Raw genomic sequence first — 12,577 nt, forward strand, 5'->3', positions numbered from 1 at the left:
GTAACACACACACACACACACACACACAAACACACACACACACACACACAGTTACATGATACAGCAGCCGAGGACTCAACCAGTGTGCCATGTCCTCATCAACATGTCCAAACATACAGAACATCACATATATCACGTTCTGCTGACAAAGCACACCAACATTTTAAGATTGACTTATTGACTTGTTGGGTTTGATGTGTCTTATCAACACTATTAGGTTTTGATTCATTTGAGGTGTGATCTGAAGAATGACGCACATCACAGGTTGTCATGATGATTTCGCTTCCACTTATGTAACCCGGTGTATGATATTAATTTCTCTCACCCTATTTCTCCTTATCTCACATCACCATGGCAACCCTCAAATCTTTAAATAGGGTTGTGATGACACCTTCCAATCTGCATTTGACACTGCAAAAGTCTGGAATATTGAAGAAAATATGCCAGTTTTCCCCATTATCTTTAAACATGCTGCTCTGTCAGACACCTTGAGTAGTAATCTCTGCGTAAAGTCAGTCATTATTATTTCAAGGATGCCTTCTGAGAGGGTGTGATGTAGTTGTTATGGAAACCTCAGCTCTGTCTCAAAGACTGGCATAGTTGCTATAGCAACCCTCTCTAGATCTCCCACTATCAGTTACTATGCCGTAACAACGCCTGCTGTACCTTCCGCTGTATTTTCTGATGAAAATGATGTCGATTACTGGCTTTATTAAAATGACTCAAAGTACTTCTGTATTATTTAAGTTATACTACACTGCATCAAACACATATACATGCACATTAGCACACACAGATCAACAAAACACGGTAATTTGCATTGCAATGAAATCATATTTTCTCTAGATATAGAGTAAATACTATAATCAAGGGAATGCTGGGTGTGTTAGTAATGACCTCAATAGAATAGAGGTGTGAGGGTGTAAGGTGATCGCCTTCTAGTGGACAGTAAAGTAACTGCTGTACAGTCACAACAACTGGGACTCAACAAAAACACTCGACTCAGCATGAAAAGCCTAATACATGCTTACAGGCATGCTGAGTCAGGGTTGGGTGAATGGATAAACCATGAACTTCGCTGAACAACCACCAGATGAGTCACAAACCATGCAAAGATGCATATGAATGACAGCCAGATTCACTTTCACTATCAGTTGGAGACACCATTTTCAAGACACAATCACTATTACATGTAATATATATTATTACACACATTATAAATTTATTACTAACACACAACGTGAGACTGTAGAAAGCTAAACAGACCATATTCTCAACTCTCTCATTTCATTTTCCATCTTTTTCACTTTCTCACAACTCGCATGCCTTATGAGGACCCAGAGTGCAGAGATGATCCCTCAGGGATTCTGAGCTCACCTTAACCCTATAATGACCCCCTTCCCTCTTTGATCCAACAAGGGTGTGTCTGGACTAATGCATGCACCAAGCTTTATCTTAGCTTCAACACAAAGTTATAAAACATTTACATAGAAAACATTTAGATCAGAAATCAGAATATTCAAGTGAGCCATGTAATAAACTACACCAACCAACGTCAAAATATACACTACCGTTCAAAAGTTTAGGGGTAGAAGTTATTTATACTCACCATGGCTGCATTAAAAAAATACAGTGATTATTTTTACAATTTAAAATAACCATTCAATGTTTATATTTTTGAAATGCAATCTATTTCTGCGATCAAAGATGAATTTTCAGCAGCCATTACTCATGTCTTCAGATCCTTCAGAAACCATTCTAATATGCTGATTTGGTGCTCAAGAAATGGTCCTTGTATATTATTATCAATGTTATCAATGTTTTAAGAAAAAACATAATACATATTTTCAGGATTCTTTGATGAATTGAGTTCAAAAGTTGAAAAAAAGCATTTTATTTAGAAACCTTTTGTACATGATGTCTTTACTGTCCCTTTTATATATCTTAGGCCACGTTCACAGCAGCAAAATGGTTGTCAGTCCCATATTCAAGTCCTTAATTCGGTTACGTTCACACACAGTTCAGTAACGGGAGTGACAATTATATAGCCAAACTCGTAATACCCAAAAAAAATTCACGACTTACAACCGCATTCTCGGAAAACTTCCACTTCACAACTTCTGTGTGAACGCAACCGGACTGGACAACTTGCGATGGAGATATGAGCGGTGTGTCATCTAAAGGTTCTAGATCCAGTCTCTGTTTTCCACCGGAGCTGCTCCCATCAGTTTTGTGTTTTAAGGCCAATTCTCACTGCAGAGACAAACAAGTCTGCCATTGGATTTAGAATTTTATGAAAAATAACTGTCATGTTCACACTGCCCCAACAGACACTGACTGAACATGGTCAGTCAGGTGAAAACAAACCCTGACCAACGGCAACAGATGCCGACAGGGGTAACTCAGACTGTCTACATCAGGCCTTTTTGGGACTGGGATGATAGTGGCTGATTTAAGGCATAACACTGATCCGACAAAACCCAACAAATGCGTTTGTTGGTGTTTGTCTGTGTGGGAGTGAATTGGCCTTTATGCATTACTTGAATGCTCCGCTCTCCATCCAGATATAAAAGCTGCAGTAGGTTAATGAAGATTTGAGGGATGAACTGACAGCTCGATTGGACTCTTGTCGTATCAAAAGTTAGGCCTATAAGACTTTTCAGTTTTATGGCAACACCATCTTTGACATTACTTTGGTCACTGTGGCTCTGGTTACTAGTAAGACTCACGTTGCACATTCATACAGACAGTATTTGAGACACTACTGTAAGTTACTGTTTAAATGGGACATTTCGAGACTCACACTTGTTAGTGTAATTCTAACAGCTCATTGCAATGGACTATAATGGTTAGTTATGTCGTTTAGATCTTGAGTAAAATAACCGTGAGAACGGTTTTTAGGGGTTCTTGAGATTAGCCTGACTTCATAAATATCATACCAACCCCATCAAGGTAGCTGTACTACTAACACACAAACAAAAAACAAACTGAGAGTCAGTTGCTATTTTTCCATCCACCTATTTATATGCACATTTTGGAATATTGCCTTTAAAAAAGGCTGGATGGAAACGCCAAGATGTGCATAAATTCCTAAAAATGCACATAAAAAAAAATGTATGCGGTTAATTGAGTCGGATTTACCGAATAAATTCCTAGATGTGCATCAAAAAAGACATGTGACTTTGCGATGTAACTGCATAACTAGACCAACCAGTGGACCGATTTCATTGCACAGCATCTGAAATGCCCTTTTGGCCATTCTAAAATGCCTAAGCAAAGTCTGTTGTCAAAGTGGATCACAACTGCGTTCCCAAACAGCAGGCATCCGCCTCAGAAAGCAAGTTCTGCGTTTATTGCGTTTTGTCTGTGTGCTCTGAGGAGTAATATATTATATTATATATAAGAACATTATTATATATATTGTGGCTTCTCCTACTGCATCAACTTCCATATTTCTCAGTGATATTTATCGCCAGTTTATCAGAAAGTGACTATTTTGTTCTATTTTGTGACTATTCGACTTACTGGTTGGAAACGGTGCTTTATTTGCAAATGTTTTATGCAATATTCCAATTATGTGCATAAGTTAAATTTGCAAATTTGGATGGGAACATAGCTAGTGTTTGGGTTAGGAGATTCCTGGTGTTTTCTAACGTCACAGTCCTGCTGACAGACCTCAGATTGGCAGGAGACACTAAACTGAATGTTTTTACCATAACTATTATGAGATGGTTTTAGATACCCCAGGGCGAGCTGCATCTTTCAGGGTTTGCATATGCAAGTCCAGTGTCACATGATATAATCAGTCACACACGTTCTTATAGGTTCAGGTCAACAATGTGCTTAATTCAGTAGAGCGAATATTTCTAAGATATAATTCCAACCCTCCTGTTCTGTCTCACTGCTTTCAGATCAGCAGGATGCTAATGACCCCTTCAGTCACTGGGAACGGCCACAGTTCTGCATAAAACAGTCAAGCACAAAGAGGATAAATAAAAAGAGAGAGAGGGAATGAGAGGGGAGAGTGTGGGACAAAATGAGATTTTGCTGAATTATGGAGCCATAGAAAATAATACTAAAAAAAGGTGGAGATAGAAAAAGAGTACAGACGGAAATTAGAGAGGTGTGTTATCTTGGCACCCTGTTGCTTAACAGCTGCTGATTTAAACTAAGCTCTGCTAAACTCTCTCTCTCTCTCTCTCTCTCTCTCTCTCTCTCTCTCTCTCTCTCTCTCTCGCTTCCGGTGAGGGTGAGGTCGTGTGTGGTGGCGTTGGAGAGCGTTTTCTTTCTCTTTTGGGGTTTTTCCCCTTCTTTTTCTATGATTTTGTTTTTTTTTCTTTGTTTCTTTTCCCCCTACGTTACTTGTTTAAAAAAAAAAAAAAAAAAAAAAAAAAAAAAGCACCGGGTGCCGGTATGGCAGCCGTTCCGGCGCAAGGAACGTCCTGCTTATCCCTTCGTAATGGGTGCAGGTGTGTGCCAGAGGCGGGTGTAACAGTCGAAGATTTGTTGGTGGCGGTAGGACAAAAAGTTGGGTTTGATAACATAATCTCTGGCTCGCGAATGAACAAAGCGGTCGTAGTTTTTTTGAAAGCTGAAGCATTAGTGAATAAATTGACTGTGGACGGATTGTGGGTGAAAGAGGCTTTTGTTCCAGTTTCACCGTTGTCTGCCCCAGCTACTAAAATCACAATTTCAAATGTCCCGCCGTTTGTTTCCAACGATGCAATAACAAAAGAACTTCTACGATTTGGGAAAATTGCAAGCCCTATGAGAACGATTCCTTTAGGGTGCAAAAATACGGCGCTAAAGCATGTATTGTCTTTTAGACGTCAAATTTTTATGTTTCTAAGCTCCCAAGATCGATCCTTAGATGTTTCTTTTCGAGTTAAACACGAAGATAATTCGTACATGGTATACGCGAGCACAGAGAGTTTGAAATGTTTTGATTGCGGCGAAGTCGGACATAAGCGCTTCTCGTGTCCGCATAAAGTGCGCGATGAACCTCAGCCTTTAACGATTGCATCTAGAGCTGAAGAACCAAATGGAGAACTTCAAGCGATTGAAAGGAATAGACAAGACACTGCGCAGATTGATAGAGTGACGGAGGAGGTGAAGGAACAAGATGAGGTGAGTGGAATTGTTTCTAAAAGCGTGAGTGATCAGCCTGGATGTAGTTATGCTGTAGAGAAGCCTGCTAGTGGTTGTGGTGCTACGGATAGGATGGTGAATGAATGCAGTGTAGAGGATGTGCTGCAATACTCTTTAGTGACTCAGGCAAAATGTTCAGAGGAGGACGTAGAAGATGAAATGGATGGTTTATCTCAGAGTACTGAAGATAGCGTGAGAGATGAACAGTGGTCTGAGATGGAAAGAGTAAGAGAAAGTGATTTGTACACTGTTGAACAAATTAACAGTTTTCTTGATGAAACAAAAGGGAAAGCAGGAGTAGAAATTGGTGACTTTTTTCCTGATCTTGAGAAATTTGTTTCTTCGGTAGCTTGGGCCCGAAAAATGAATAACTGTACTGAGCTTTCTCAACAGAAAAGGTTTCGGCTTAAGAAACATATCACATCTGCTAGACAAAAATTGAAAATGTTTGGAAAAGAGCAGCTAACGAGGGGGAAAGTTAAAGACTCATGATGGGTTTCACTTTTTCTTTAATTTTTCTTTGCGGCTCTCTTTCCTTTCTCTTTCTGATGGAGATCTTAAGAGTAGGATCACTAAATGTGAATGGGATGAGGGATATGAAAAAACGTGTTTTTCTTTCTGAGATTATTAATTTGAAAGAGTTAAATGTTATTTTCTTGCAAGAAACCCACAGTAATTTAGATAATGAAGTTGACTGGGGGCTATGGTGGAAGGGAGAACACTTTCTTAGTCATGGGAATAATTTAAGTGCAGGGGTAGCAATTTTTTTTGCTCCTTCCTTTAATTTCAATATTTTGTGGAAAAATGAATTGGAACCTGGAAGACTCTTGATTGTTAGAGCTGAAATACATAATATGAATTTCATTTTTGTGAACATTTATGCTCCAAATTTAGGCATTGAGAGAATAAGGCTCTTTTCTAAATTAGAACAGTTTTTAAGACAACAACTTGATGGAGATTTTATTGTTTTTGGTGGAGACTGGAACTGCACCTTAGATTTCATAATAGATAGGAATGGGGAAGAACCACATCAAATGTCAGCCACTTGTCTTGCAAGATTGGTAAAGAACTTTCATCAGATGTATGGAGAGAAAACAATCCTTTAGTTAAACAGTACTCTTGGGTGAGTTTTAGTAATGATACACTTTCTGCTGCTCGTTTAGATAGGTTTTACTTATCTCATAATATGAGGAACAGGACTCTGAATTCAACTATTACTCCTGTTCCTTTTTCAGACCACAAACTAATCACAGTTGAATGTAGTCTCATAACAAAAACCTATAAGAGTTCTTATTGGCATTTTAATGTTAAATTGTTGGAAGACACATTCTTTTGTGAAAATTAAGAATTTTTGGGAAGTTTGGAAGACTGAGAAAGGAATATATGACAATATTATTCAGTGGTGGGAGATTGGGAAAGTGTTTATTAAAGAATATTGCCAACAATATTCTTCTCATTCTACTTTGTGTTTAAAGAAAACATTAGAGAGTTTGGAGCAAGAACTTACGATTATTGAAGGGAACATGATTGCAAATGCTTCTCCTAATTTGAAGGATATGTGGACTGAAAAGAAAAACTGTTTGAATTTAATCCTTGATGAAAAAGTCAAAGGAGAACTTATAAAAAATCGTTTTCTAACAAAAAGAGACATAGATGCTCCTACGTCCTTCTTTTTTAATTTAGAACGGAAAACTAAACATGGAAAAAAGATGTTGTTTTTAAAAGATAAGGATGGACACCTTGTTTCAGACCCGGAAAGGATGCGTAGACTTGCAGTGGACTTTTATACTGAACTATATTCTGCTGATTCCTTAAATGATCAATGCAGACGTGAACTTTTACAAGATCTTCCTGAGATATCTACAGAAAAAAAACAGCTTTTGGAAGCACAGCTTACTTTTAATGAACTGACTTCAGCAGTAATGGATCTCTCATCAGGGCGAGCACCAGGAATTGATGGACTTCCTGCTGAATTTTATAAACGTTTTTGGACTATTATTGGTCATGATTTTTTTGAAGTTGCTCAGAAATGTATAAGTGAAGGATGTCTAACAAGAAGTTGTCAGCGTGCTGTTTTAACATTGCTTCCAAAGAAGGGAGATTTGACGCTACTAAAAAATTGGAGACCTGTAGCTATCTTATGTTCAGAATATAAAATTCTTTCTAAGTGTCTTGCTAAAAGGTTAAATGATGTATTACATGAAATTATTCATACGGATCAATCATATTGTGTAAAGGGCAGATCTATTGCAGATAATTTACATCTGATGCGGGATCTGTATGACTATGCTTTTTACAATAATGTTGATGTTGGGTTTTTGTCAATGGACCAAGAGAAAGCCTTTGACAGAGTTGACCATATTTTTCTTTTTGAGACTCTTAAGGCTTTTGGATTTGGAGAAAATTTAATTTCATGTATAAAATTGCTTTATAATGAGGCAACTTGCTTGATAAAAATAGGTGGCAGTCTCAGTGTCCCCATAAAGGTTCAGAGGGGTATTAGACAAGGTTGCCCTATCTCAGGGCAGCTTTATAGTATTGCTTTTGAGCCATTACTCTGTAAATTAAGAAGAGAATTAATGGGACTGCATATCAGAGAAATAGATTCTTCACAGTTTATTAAAATGTCTGCATATGCGGATGATCTTACAGTTTTAATAAGAGGTAATCAAGATATTAATGTTGTTAAAAAGTGTTTAGAAACTTATGAAAAAGCATCCTCTGCAAAAGTGAATTGGAGCAAAAGTGTAGCAGTATGGTGTGGGCAAGACAATAATGGTCCCATCCTTCCTGGAGAGTTGCAATGGGGAAGAGAAGGTTTTAAATACTTAGGGGTGTTTTTAGGATCTGAAGATTATAGGAAACAGAATTGGGAGGGACTAGTGGAGAAAACATGTGCTCGGTTGTCTCTATGGAAATGGTTGCTCCTTCAGTTATCCTATAGGGGTAGAGTTTTGGTCTGTAATAATCTTATTGCTGCTACTTTATGGCATAAAATGATGATATTAGAACCCCCAGAAGAATTGATAATGGACATTCAGAAAAAACTAGTTGACTTTTTTTGGTCCGGGTGTCACTGGCTAAAAGCACCAGTACTTTATCTGCCCAGGACGGAGGGAGGTCAAGGACTCATTGACATCAGGTCTAGAATCAAAGCTTTCAGACTTCAGACAGCTCAAAGACTCCTGTATGGTGAAGAAGTGAGCTGGCGTGGGGTAGCCCATGGCCTCCTGAGAAGAGCAGGTAAAATGGGTTATGATCGTCAACTGTTCTTAATGGACATTAATAAGCTGGACTTAACTGGTCTGTCATCGTTCTACAAGTCAATGTTGAGAGCGTGGACTCTTTTAAAAGTTTGCAGAGATTTAAACGGTGAACAGAGTCAGTGGTTATTGGAAGAACCCTTGATCTTTAACCCAAAAATTGATGTGGATGTTCTAAAATCAACTTCTGTGAGGCATGCTTTATGGTCTGCAAATATTGTAAAGATTGGACACTTACTGACTGAAGATGGATGGATTTCTGCAGAGACTCTGGCTACCAAGCTTGGTATAAGATCAGTCCGAGTTGTGCAGAGGCTGTTGAACCATCTATATGAGTGCATGCCGGTGGACTATAGAGACTCTTTATTTTTACACAAAAAAGAAAATGCTGTTTCTTCTTTCCCAGAACTGGATATTACAGCTGCGACTGGCTTGTGGCAAGAAATTGAAGGTGGTATTCTGTCCTTTAAGACACCTCAACTGGGGCGTTTCAGAGACATTGGGAAAAAAGCTCCTTACATGCTGTGTGTAAAAGTTCTTCATCTTCATGCACTTGAAACTGTAAAAGAGTCTAAATGGACAGAATTTTTTGGATCAGACTCTTCCCCGAAAGGTAGCTGGAGGACCATGTACAAGCCCCCCATTGAAAAAAGGTCTGGAGACCTGCAGTGGCGCGTTGTACATGGTATTATAGCTACGAACAGACACAGAGCACATTTTGATCCACTAGCGGGGATAGGGTGCCCTTTCTGTGAACAGCAGGAGACAGTTTTTCACTTGTTTGCTGACTGTAGTAGACTATTACCTCTTTTTGAAATTCTTGGAGGGTGGTGTCAGACTTTGGGAGAAGTTTTTACACTTGAGTTTTATATCTATGGACCTAAATATAAACGTAGCAAGAGAGAGATTTGTCATTTACTCAATTTTATTTTCGGACAAGCAAAGTTAGCTGTTTGGCTCTCTCGTAAAAGTAAAATAGGTGGTATGGGACAAACTGATGTGGTACTGATTTATGAGGGTTTGATGAAGTCAAGGTTAAGAATAGAATTTGAATATTATCGACTGAATGAGAATATTGAAGACTTCAAGTTCAAGTGGGCTATAAATAACTGTATTTGCGATGTTGACTGTAATGGCAATTTACAAATCTATGTATAATTATATATGATGATAATGGTTGTAAAAAGGTTTATGGTTGTTTTGTTATTTTTTTGTTTTTTTGTTTTCTTGTTGGCTAAATAATTGATTGAAGACTGTTTTTTAAATTTTTGTAATAAAAGTTGTTCAAAGGTCTCTCTCTCTCTCTCTCTCTCTCTCTCTCTCTCTCTCTCTCTCTCTCTCTCTCTCTCTCTCTCACACAAAAAAAGTATTTTCTCCTTAAAACTGCAGTGAACCAAAGACAGTCTCAAAAACGTGGTTTGAAATTGCAGTTGTTTTCTGTCACAAATATGTACAAAAAGATATGTAACCAATCACGCCAACGTGCCGGTGGGCCTTAGCAAATCATTAACTATACTGCGAGGAGTCTCAAGAGAAGCCAGATTATCCTGTTATATTTTTCTGTTGCTATGAAAAATCAGGTACATTTAGCAATATAGCAAGTGAATTATGTATATGATGTATATTACGATGTTATGATGAACTATATGCCTTTCTCTACTGATGTTCTGAGTTGTTCAAAGCGTTTGTAAGGATTCAGATTTTTAGAGGGCAGCTGTCTGACTCTGAGATGGTGAATGGGAACATGGTTTGTAACATTAGCAACACATTATTAGCTGTTTGATAACGTAGTCACAACGCTGGTGTGAGTGAGAGGAGGCGGGGACTAATATGCATATTCATGGATCCACATATACTAAATGAAGAAAGGGTGTAAAGTTACATTCAAGCTATTTTATGGCATGAATAATTTTTTACACAGGAAAAAAAACTTTTAAATATGTAATTTTGATGATCAAGATACGTTTTAAGGGATAATGTTATTGACTACAGGGGGACTTTAAAATAAAATATTTGAGATATTCCGAATATGACAAGGGTGGAACATTTCAAAACAAAATGACTGCTGCTCTTCTTATTAAAAGTTATGACATAATTAGCATTATGGAGTCAACAATATGATTTCCAAAAAAGTCGAAAATGTTAAATAAGTATGTTTTGTGACGGTATGATGTGGAATGCTTTACGAATCTTGTCTAATCATAAAATGTTAATTGAGAGTAGAACTTGCTAACATTTGAAACCGGCTCCTTTAATGATTCATTTCATTAAAATGAATGATCCATATATATTGATATGATATACCCCAGAACTTTTATAATGGGATATACAGACTTGTAAAAATGCATATAGTTATGCATATAGTTATTTTAAAATATGTTTAATATTGTAAAGGGATAAACTCATAATTCCTTTTTTTATTAATATATAATAAGCTTTCCAAAACAAAGTAAATTGTTGTGTTGTGTTCAGATTGTGTAGACATGTACTTGTGACTTGTGTAAGAAAGTGAAAGTAATAGATTTGAGAGGAGAATAAAAAGAGAGGAGGAACAGAGGGAAAGACAGGAAATGTCCAGGATGTGCAGAATTCTTTATTTCCCCCGCGAGCTGTTCTGTCAAGGCTCTCCCACCACCCTCAGCAGCTGTTCTCTGACTGACACACACACACACACACACACACACACACACACACACACACACACACACACACACAATGAGGCTGAATATGACATCATGGCTGGCCAAGGAGGAGGACAGGAAAAGGAAGAGGGGTGAACAGGCTACCACCCTTTTCCATGTGCACAATCCCACTCTTTCAAAAACACACACGGTGTCAAAGCAAAGCAACAAGACACACTACAGCTGTCACCTCTTGCACAAACACACAAAAGCACAAGTGTCCATTGCTACATGAGCTTGGCCACAAATAAACACACACGCACACAAGTGGCATGTGTCCTAATGTTATTATTCGGCCTTACCCAAACACAAGACATATGGGGTTCTGAGTGCCATTTAAATCTAATAAATCACTTTCCAGCAGATGCCAACTTCTGAATTAACTTAACACTCAAGCATAACAGGAGAAATGTGTGTGTGTGCCTGTCCTTTTCAGTGGTTTTGACTAAATGTCGCTCTCAGCAGCGTGGGCAGTGTCGGATGTTCGCTAACATTATACTGCTGGTCACGCATTCGGAACTTCTTTTTACCCCTAAGCGAAGAATGGAAAAGATCTTCGCTGTGAGTATAAATAATACTCCTTTATGGGCCTTTATGATCCACATTCAGCACTGTCATATGTTTTGAGAGCAAAAGACTTTATTACATCAGTGTGATTCCACATTGAATTGGTCATATAAATTAAAGCAGAAAGAAAAGAATTCCTCCTTCTCCACTGACACAAATCCATTCTCTCTAAATCAATTCATTTTCCTAATTTTTCAGCTCTCTACATTTTTCCAAATAAAAACAAACTCTGCAGAAATAAAGGCAGCTTTTTACTGACCCACTTTAATAACTAGCAGTAACAGCCGTTCTAACACAACAAAAACACACCAGTCATTATGTGACCAAAACCCTACCTGTGACCTTTGAACATGTCACATTGAGACATTTAAAGAACAAGTTACTGTACTGCCAAACAAATGTCTGATTGTAATCTGCATGGGCAGCAATGACTGGATGTTTCATTAAAAGAGGTTAAAATTTGGGTGGGTATAGAGTGCGGTGGGTATTTTTAGCTCTGCTTTTTCCCAAATCTGTTCTTCAGCTCTTGTCATGCATTACGTAAGGTGAAGAATTGGCTCTGTGAGGGCATGTGAGGAAAAAAGGCTAATGTACATCATATTAGAATTACATGAAAAACCATGCATGACATGTGTTTGAAAAAAACTATGCATCGCTACTATCTCTCATCAACCCCTTCACGAGTGTAGAAAGACCATGCAAAGGGAATACTTTATAAACCGAGTTCTGTTTATTAGCCTCACTCGTACAGCTCTCAGTATCAGTTAGCAAAGCCTCGTATATCCACCAGCCCGTTTGCGCAGGCGCAGTCTCTGATAACAAGTATGGTGGCTACAAAGGCACATTAAACTCCAAGCGAGCATTAGGTGAATGCTCTACATCCCCTTTCTTTAGCTTATAGTATCATCAACAACATAT

At 38.1% G+C, this 12,577-nt stretch overlaps 1 protein-coding gene across 1 annotated transcript in view; it reads right to left on the reverse strand.

Annotated features, from left to right (window-relative positions):
- raph1b (Ras association (RalGDS/AF-6) and pleckstrin homology domains 1b) overlaps positions 1-12,577 on the reverse strand; it is a 77,433-nt gene that overhangs the window by 24,114 nt on the left and 40,742 nt on the right. The window lies entirely within an intron of this gene.

The sequence above is a fragment of the Squalius cephalus genome (assembly GCF_949319135.1).
Source record: "Squalius cephalus genome assembly, chromosome: 2".
NCBI lineage: Eukaryota > Metazoa > Chordata > Actinopteri > Cypriniformes > Leuciscidae > Squalius > Squalius cephalus.